This window comes from Gymnoscopelus microlampas, assembly GCF_963454915.1.
Source record: "Gymnoscopelus microlampas genome assembly, chromosome: 6".
Classification (NCBI taxonomy): Eukaryota; Metazoa; Chordata; class Actinopteri; order Myctophiformes; family Myctophidae; genus Gymnoscopelus; species Gymnoscopelus microlampas.
The window spans coordinates 3,052,260-3,060,406 of record NC_139943.1 but is presented as its reverse complement, the minus strand read 5'-3'; positions in this window follow the sequence as shown (position 1 = coordinate 3,060,406).

Here is an 8,147-nt window from a genome sequence, read left to right as displayed (position 1 = left end):
CAAGCTCAATGTGCAGAAGTTACAACTAACCTCTGTAGAGGAAGGACAGGTAAGGGATTTAATAGAGTAAAAAAAGAAAATTATTTATATATACAAGCAACCTTTCCTTGTCATTCCAATATTGGTGTCACGCATAGGTGTCATCTCGGAAAAAGACATAATAGGAAACTCTAGCCACCCCATACTTTTTAGTATGTCTACGGCCACACAAAGACACACATGGCTAGGCACAAAGATCCTTCATATATTACAGAGATAGTGTCACAAACCGGGTGACATATTTGTGACAAAGAGGGGAGTTCGTAGAACATCAATTTAAGTGCAAAACAAAGTCATTTATTTAAACTTAAATGCTATAAAGTAAACAACAACGACGTGTTTTGAGTGGTGTGTGAATGTATGAATGAAAATAAAGGCAGGAACTCTGACAAACAGCTGCTCACTGGAGGAGAAGAGAAATAAAATGAGTTGTTGGTTCCCTCAGCCTTATATAGGGTTCCCCAAATCACCCCCAGGTGAGGCCCAGTGGCTGACGACCTGCCCCACTCTGCCAATCATCTCCCCTGATTGGAAAGTGCCAGCCCCAGACAGGCAGAGAGGGAATAAGGCCGTCACAATAGCCAGTCACACTGCTCGCCACTAGTATGAAATGGTACTTATTTCTGGTCTCCTAAGAGGCCGTGGTTTGGCGTCAGCTCTCGTTAAACATCCTATGATCACTGTTTTGAGGCTGACGCAGACTTGAACAAAGATAATTTCCTCCTGCATTATCAGTCTGAAAAACACTATGTCACATGTCTAAATATTCGGAGCATATTTGGCTTGTGAGGAATGATACAGATGATGAGCAAGGTTCACGGGTTCAATGCCTGGCTCCTGCTAGCTGTGTGTTGAACAGTGATTGGAAAAAGTACTCAAATTCTGTACTTAAGTAAAAGTACCAATACTGCAATATAGAAATACTCTGTTACAAGTGAAAGTCCAGAATTCAAAATGTACTTGAGTAAAAGTACAAAAGTATTGGCATCAAAATGTATTTAAAGTACCAAAAGTAAAAGTACTAAAATGTTTGAAAATAGCAGATCCACAAGCTCACAACGCAGATCTACAAGCTCACAACGTGTCGCGGTGCGACGCGTTGTGAGCTTGTAGATCGGCTATTTTCAAATAGCCTAGGTATAAAATAGGGATAAAGTGGTAAATTTATGTTTCATAATATCATAATTTATATCTGCAAAGTAACTAGTAACTAAAGTTTTCAAATAATTGTAGTGGAGTAAAAGTACAATATTTGCCTCTGAGATGTAATAGTGGAGTAGAAGTAAAAGTACTGAAAACGGGAAATACTCCAGTAATGTAAAAAAAAATCCTCAAACGTGTACTTAAGTACAGTACTTGAGTAAATGTACAAGACAATTAACCAGTGAGCAGGCTGGTGTCTTGCATGATTGCCTCTCCACCGTCATCGTGTGCATGTGGGATACCTTGTCAAGTGCTTTGAAGAAAGGCGCTAAATAAATGCACCATGTACAGTACCAAGCCCCCCTCTCTCTTTATCTCCAGGTCTGCGTGGTGTACTGGTCGGCTATGAGGAACTGGTGCAGGGCCATGGTGGAGTCTGTCAACCTGAAAACGGACCAAACACATGCCACGTGTTTCCTGGTAGACCATGGAACATACGTCATTGTTAAGGCCGATGAGTAAGACCAACGTTTCCCTGCTGCTTATAATTGTTTTTGAGAATTGTTTCAAGTTAAGCTGTGCTTGACCCTTGTGTGTGCGCGGAAAAATAACAATGTTTCCGTCCCGTTTCGTCAGGATTCGCACTGCTGTGGAGAACTTCCTACAGCTGCCCTTCTGGGTGAAGAAGTTCCACCTAGCTGGACTTCATCCCACAACACTGCAGGTGTCCTTTGCTGGAGAGAAAGCTGAGCTCATGTAAGGCTCAGTCATTTTTACACTAACAAGGGCGACCACACAATATTCACCAGTAAGACTCCCTAATCGGGAGATAAGCGACCGTAGGTCACATGTATACAGAAGAGGGCTGTAACGGCGATTGGTTCCTAGTTGTGTGGGCAATGGATAGTTTTGTTTGGTGGTCTAAATGTGGGGTTAGCTGTGACATGGTGGCGTTTATGTGGGCAGAAAACGTGTAATGTGTAGCTGTTGCAAATGGGTAACAGAGTGAATGCTGAGAAATACGACTGGCACAGATTTTGTTGAGGGGAGCACAGTGGGAGATTGATGAGAATGCAGACAGGCGTATTCATTTTGATGTTGTTTATTGTTGAAGAGGCAGCTTGACAGTGAGTGACATGTAGCAAAGAACATAGCGAAGACATAAGTTGAACACATGCAAGGTGTTACACCCACATGTGCTCATGTTTTACACTTGGGGGTCCCCGAGGCAGCTGGGGGTCCCTGGAGCTCCGGGGGTCCTTGGAGGGTGTAGTTTGGCAGGTAAGGAGTGTGTGTGCAAAATGTGGCATGGATCGGGGCAATGGGTGCGGAGATATGAGCAGGGCAAAAGTGTGACGTGTGTGACGGAGTGACGGAGTGACGGACGGACACCGCAGCTTTCTGTAGTAAGTGCGACCTACGGTCGCAATAAGACTTGATATTACTGATATTTTTCAGCCCTGAAAAGGATCCACTGTACCCACTGCTATCAGATTATTTTTTTTTAATTATGGCTCGTTCAGATTGTTGTATTTTTCATCATTATGCTTTTAGAGGCATACGTTTTGATTACAAGAGCCACAAAACACGCTCGGCGCTCGTCCCGGGTCAAATCCACCGACCTCGGAATGGTCGCCACCAGGTATTCCTAAACGTAACCTCAGTAAAAGTATGCCTAAACCTAACCTTATTCCTAAACTTAGCCTCAGTAAAACTATGCCTAAACCTAACCTTATTCCTAACCTTAACCTCAGTAAAACTATGTCTAAACCTAACCTTATTCCTAACCTTAACCTCAGTAAAACTATGTCTAAACCTAACCTTATTCCTAAACGTAACCTCAGTAAAACTATGCCTAAACCTAACCTTATTCCTAACCTTAATCTCAGTAAAACTATGTCTAAACCTAACCTTATTCCTAAACTTAACCTCAGTAAACTATGCCTAAACCTAACCTTATTCCTAACCTTAACCTCAGTAAAACTATGCCTAAACCTAACCTTATTCCTAAACTTAACCTCAGTAAACTATGCCTAAACCTAACCTTATTCCTAACCTTAACCTCAGTAAAACTATGCCTAAACCTAACCTTATTCCTATAACCTTAACCTCAGTAAAACTATGTCTAAACCTAACCTTATTCCTAACCTTAACCTCAGTAAAACTATGCCTAAACCTAACCTTATTCCTAACCTTAACCTCAGTAAAACTATGTCTAAACCTAACCTTATTCCTAAACTTAGCCTCAGTAAAACTATGCCTAAACCTTATTCCTAAACGTAACCTCAGTAAAACTATGCCTAAACCTAACCTTATTCCTAAACGTAACCTCAGTAAAACTATGCCTAAACATAACCTTACTCCTAAACTTAACATCAGTAAGACGAATACAAGAATACAAAAACCCGGGGTGGGCGAGTGTGTGTTGGGGCGAGCGTTCCGGTTACCTATAGTTCTGCACAATTCAAGAATAAAATCTTAGAACGTAGAATGGAAATAATTTGTTGTTTTGTATTGTATTTCTCCCCAGACCAACCACCCAGTGGGACAAGTCTGCAACACGCTATCTTCACAACCTCTTACAAGGTCTGCTGTTTGTTCCTTATTGCTGCATACTATAATGGATAGTTGTGTATTACTCTTTTGCAAACATCAGGACCCTTTAGTCCTTTAAACCAGTAGTTCTCAAACTTTTCTTTTACTGAAGAAGCATGCTTCTTGTCTGCCAGCGCTAATATTTGTGTCTTGTCTGTGTTTCTCTCCATGAAGCTTCCAGCCGGACGGAAGCGGTGTTGCTTGAAACACAAGCTGACTCGACCGCCATCCAGCTCTACCTGACCGTCAAGAACGCCAAGGTAAAGTATTGGACAAGGAAGGCTGTTCTGAAGCAATCAGACAAAACTGAGCTTTTGTGTTCAACACAAGTTATATTTTCATTGATTTTATATCGTCTCTGTCGGGTGGAAACCTCATATGTCCAAAACTGTTACTTTTCAGGATTCAAATTCAAAAACAGCAAAAGTAACAGATTGACAAGCTGATCGGGATCGGCTATTTTTGATACTTTTGTGTGACACTGTAGTATGATCAAGTAGGGTGTTCATTTACGAAAACCATGCCCGACATCGACGGTATTGTTCCTCTGGTCCTGGTGACCCAGAGTACAGTCACACTGTCCTGTGGGAAAGCATTTTAAAGCACAGATTGATTTCAAATGTTCTCTCTCCTGATTGGATCAAATTGGTATCCCGACCTGAAAATCTATTATCTTACTAATAGAGAATAAGAGAGACGGGTAGACTCCTGTTACTGAACAGACACTCTATCTATAGCAATCACAATCATATTAATATAGAGCTATTTAACACTTAATAAATATCACTTACTGAAGCGGTTAGAAAAGTGACGGACGGTGATTTCATGTGTATTTCCTAAGTTATCCCAATGCCTGACTTTGCTCTTCCAGATGTATGTGAATGACGAGCTGGTCGCCAAGAGGTTTGCGTATTACAAGGAGACGGCCCAACGTGGAGCAGAGAGCAGCCCGGTGATGGACAGGTCACCGGTCTTTTTGACCCATGACATCTTCTGTGACAGACCGCCCTTACCCGTCTCCCCCAACACACAATGATGACGATGATGCCTCTCTGCTGCTGTCCCCCATGGTAGGTCTCCTCCAATCTAGTGATAAAATATAGACATGTAATTTAAGTATCATTTAACCACTTAAACCCTGTATACCAGTGGTCAAATGAAATTGAAGCTGAAGTCTTTCCTGATTGGCTGGGGGTGAAAAAAATGCAGATATACAAGCTCATAGAGCTTGTATATCTGCATATTTGAATAGCCAAAGTATAAGATAATGGTTAAAGTGGTTAAAATCTAAAATGACACAGGTGCTTTCCCGGTCTTAATGGGTTCATTCAGTGGTTCCCAAGGTGAGGACCGGGGACCCCCCAGCAAAATGTGTTAATATAGAGCATCAAAATCAGTTTGACCACTTTAACCCTACAGTATATACATCAGCTATTTGAAAATAGCTGATCTACAAGCTCGCAACATGTCGCAATGCGACTTGTATGTGGTTCGCTGGCACAAACTATTTTCAGACGGGGGTCCGCGGCCAAGTGCACATTTATTTGGGGGTCCTTGAAATTATTGAGAACCACTGGGTCAGGTTGTTGACCAATCGATGGCAGTAGAGCAGTGCGTCTTAAAGTGGGGTCCAGGGACCCCCAGCGGTCCTTGGGGGGGGGGGGGTTCCAGGGGGTCCCCAGCAAATTTGGAACCAAATGGACAATAATAGGTCTTGTACAAATGGAACCAAATGGACCCGTTCTCTGAGTTAAATTAACACTGATAACTATTATCACTGCTATAGAATCACGCTGTAAAAATGGTCTCTTATGGGGGGTCCCTCCCTGGTGTATCTTTTCAAATTGGGGACCGCGGGCTAATATGTAACAATTTGGGGGTCCTTGACATGAAAAGGTTTGAGAACCACTGCAATAGACAATAAACTCTGAATGACAGATTAGATATGACTCTTTTCTTAAATAACCCATTAAGACCCTGGAACGCATCTGTGTCATTTTTTGATTTGAGCTAAAACGCACCATTTTACACTTTGGCTATTAAAAAATAGCAGATATACAAGCTCATAGTGCTACAAGCTTGTAGATCTGTTATTTTTGAAAAATCGTGAAAATGTGTGCGAATCTTTGAATATAATATTGTTTTAAAGCAAACATTTTTAACTCAAATCGTTGCTTCTGGGGGGGTCCCTGGGAAAAAATATTTTGAGATGGGGTCGGCGGCCAAATACAAGCATTTAATTTTGGGGGTCCTTGACATGAAAAAGTTTGAGCACCACTAATATAGAAACATACGTTTTTCAGAATTCTGTTGGGATTTAGAAGACATTTGTGGAAATCGACTTCAGGTCTTAATGGGTTTAAACTGATCATGTAGTGTTTTCATCTTCAAACATACGATCAATCAGGAACAATCTCTGAGACAGATCTTTAGAGAGGTAGAAATAAAGTTCATTTAATGTCTGCCCACTAAAATGGTCAAAGAACAGCATGACCAGGATTCAAAACAAAAGAACGTAAGACGGATTTTGTCAATTCAAACTCATGTATTTCAGGTATATTCTGTAACCACTTTGACCCTGGCGTCCCTGTGTCGGGTGTGATGATGACGTTGGTTGTAAATGTTCAAACACAGTCAGGAATTTAAAACAAAATAGCTGATCTACAATCTCACAGCCTCGTGTAGATCCGTTTTTGAATATGAATAGGCCTTTATAAGTGGTTAATACATCTCTGAAGTGTCTCTCCCAACTCCGTTCATTAGGATAGACACTAAATGAGAAGAAGCTACCCTAACTTGGCGGCAGTGTTGAATAATGCGTTACACAGTCAGTGTGAGTAAGAGGTCGTCGGCGGGGCGGGGCGACAGCGCAGCGCGGCCTCCTGGGAACTAGAAAGGTTCCCGGTTCGACCACTCGACCGGCTCCTCCTGGCCTTGTGTCAAAGTGTCCTTGAGCAAAAGAATGAACGGAACACCTCAACCCATTAAGACCGGGAACGCATCTGTGTCATTCTAAGATTTATTTGGCTATTCAAAAATAGCAGATACACAAGCTCGTAGCGCGGCTTGTAGATCTGCTATTTTTGAAAAATCGTGATTTTTATTTTGCAAATCTTTGAATATTTTTTTTTTGGGGAACTGGGGGATTCTACAAATGTCTTTTAAATCCTAACAGTTAAAAAAAAAAAAACGTTATAATGTCAGTGGTTCTCAAACTTTTTTCATGTCAAGGACCACCCAAAATCATATGTATTTGGCCGCGGACCCCACCATCTCAAAAAATGTTGTTCCAGGGACCCCCCAGAAGCAAAGATTTGAGTTAAATATGTTCGCTTTAAAAAATAATTGACATATATATATATTCAAATGATTTGCACAAACGTTCACGATTATTTCAAAAATAGCCTAAGAAATGACACGGTCTTACCGTGCGTTCACGGTCGTAATGGGCCAATAGATCCTGATGAGTTGGTGCCTTGCATGGTTGGTTTGGTTGGTTGGTTGGTTGCCCCCGCCATCGCGGTCCTGTATGTAATGGACATTGTAAATGTCTTTGGATGAAGGCGCTATAGAAATGCAGACCGTGCCCCCCTTTTTTTGTTTAAATGTGTAGCATGGAGTCACTGTGAGAGAAGCACATACTGCACACACAAAATAAATAACCTCCAGTGTTCTACGCTTAGTGAAATAACCACATGAACACTTACAGTAGTACCCATTCTGGGCTGAGCATAAGGCAGAAAATAGCAGATCTACAAGCCACGCGTTGTTGCGAATTTGTAGATCGGCTATTCTCGGCAAAGGGTATTTGGTGTAGAGGGAAAATAAAGGTGCAGACCAAAGTATAGGGCCCTGGGGTATCCCAGTCAACAAAGTATACACGATTTAAGTGGTTAATGATAGCATAAATAAACATAACAGTGAGGGATTTCATTGTACAGCTCATGGCAACAAAATGACTGTTTAAGTCCACTGGCTAAAGTGGCTGATAGATAAATACAAATACAACACAAGAATGTAGAAATGAAACAAGGCCATTTGAATGATGGACTGGTTACCTCCCAAAGCGGCAGATCGGATAGGCAAACCTAACAGTGTTTAGCTGGTGACATCCTTGCTATTAGGGGGTTGTAAAAACTGCATCACTGTGAATCAATCTTAAGATGATTATGAGGATTCACCTGCATCGATACATTTTTGGCCAATTAAATATGGCACTTCTTGAAATGAAATCTGCTCAGAACTTAAAATGCATTCTTTAAAATAACAACAATTCAGCATTGAAAATGATTCAGTGTATCAAAACAAATTGAATCGCGGTGAAATAAGACAGTTCAAGATGAATTTTATGTGATTGAATATGTTTGAGC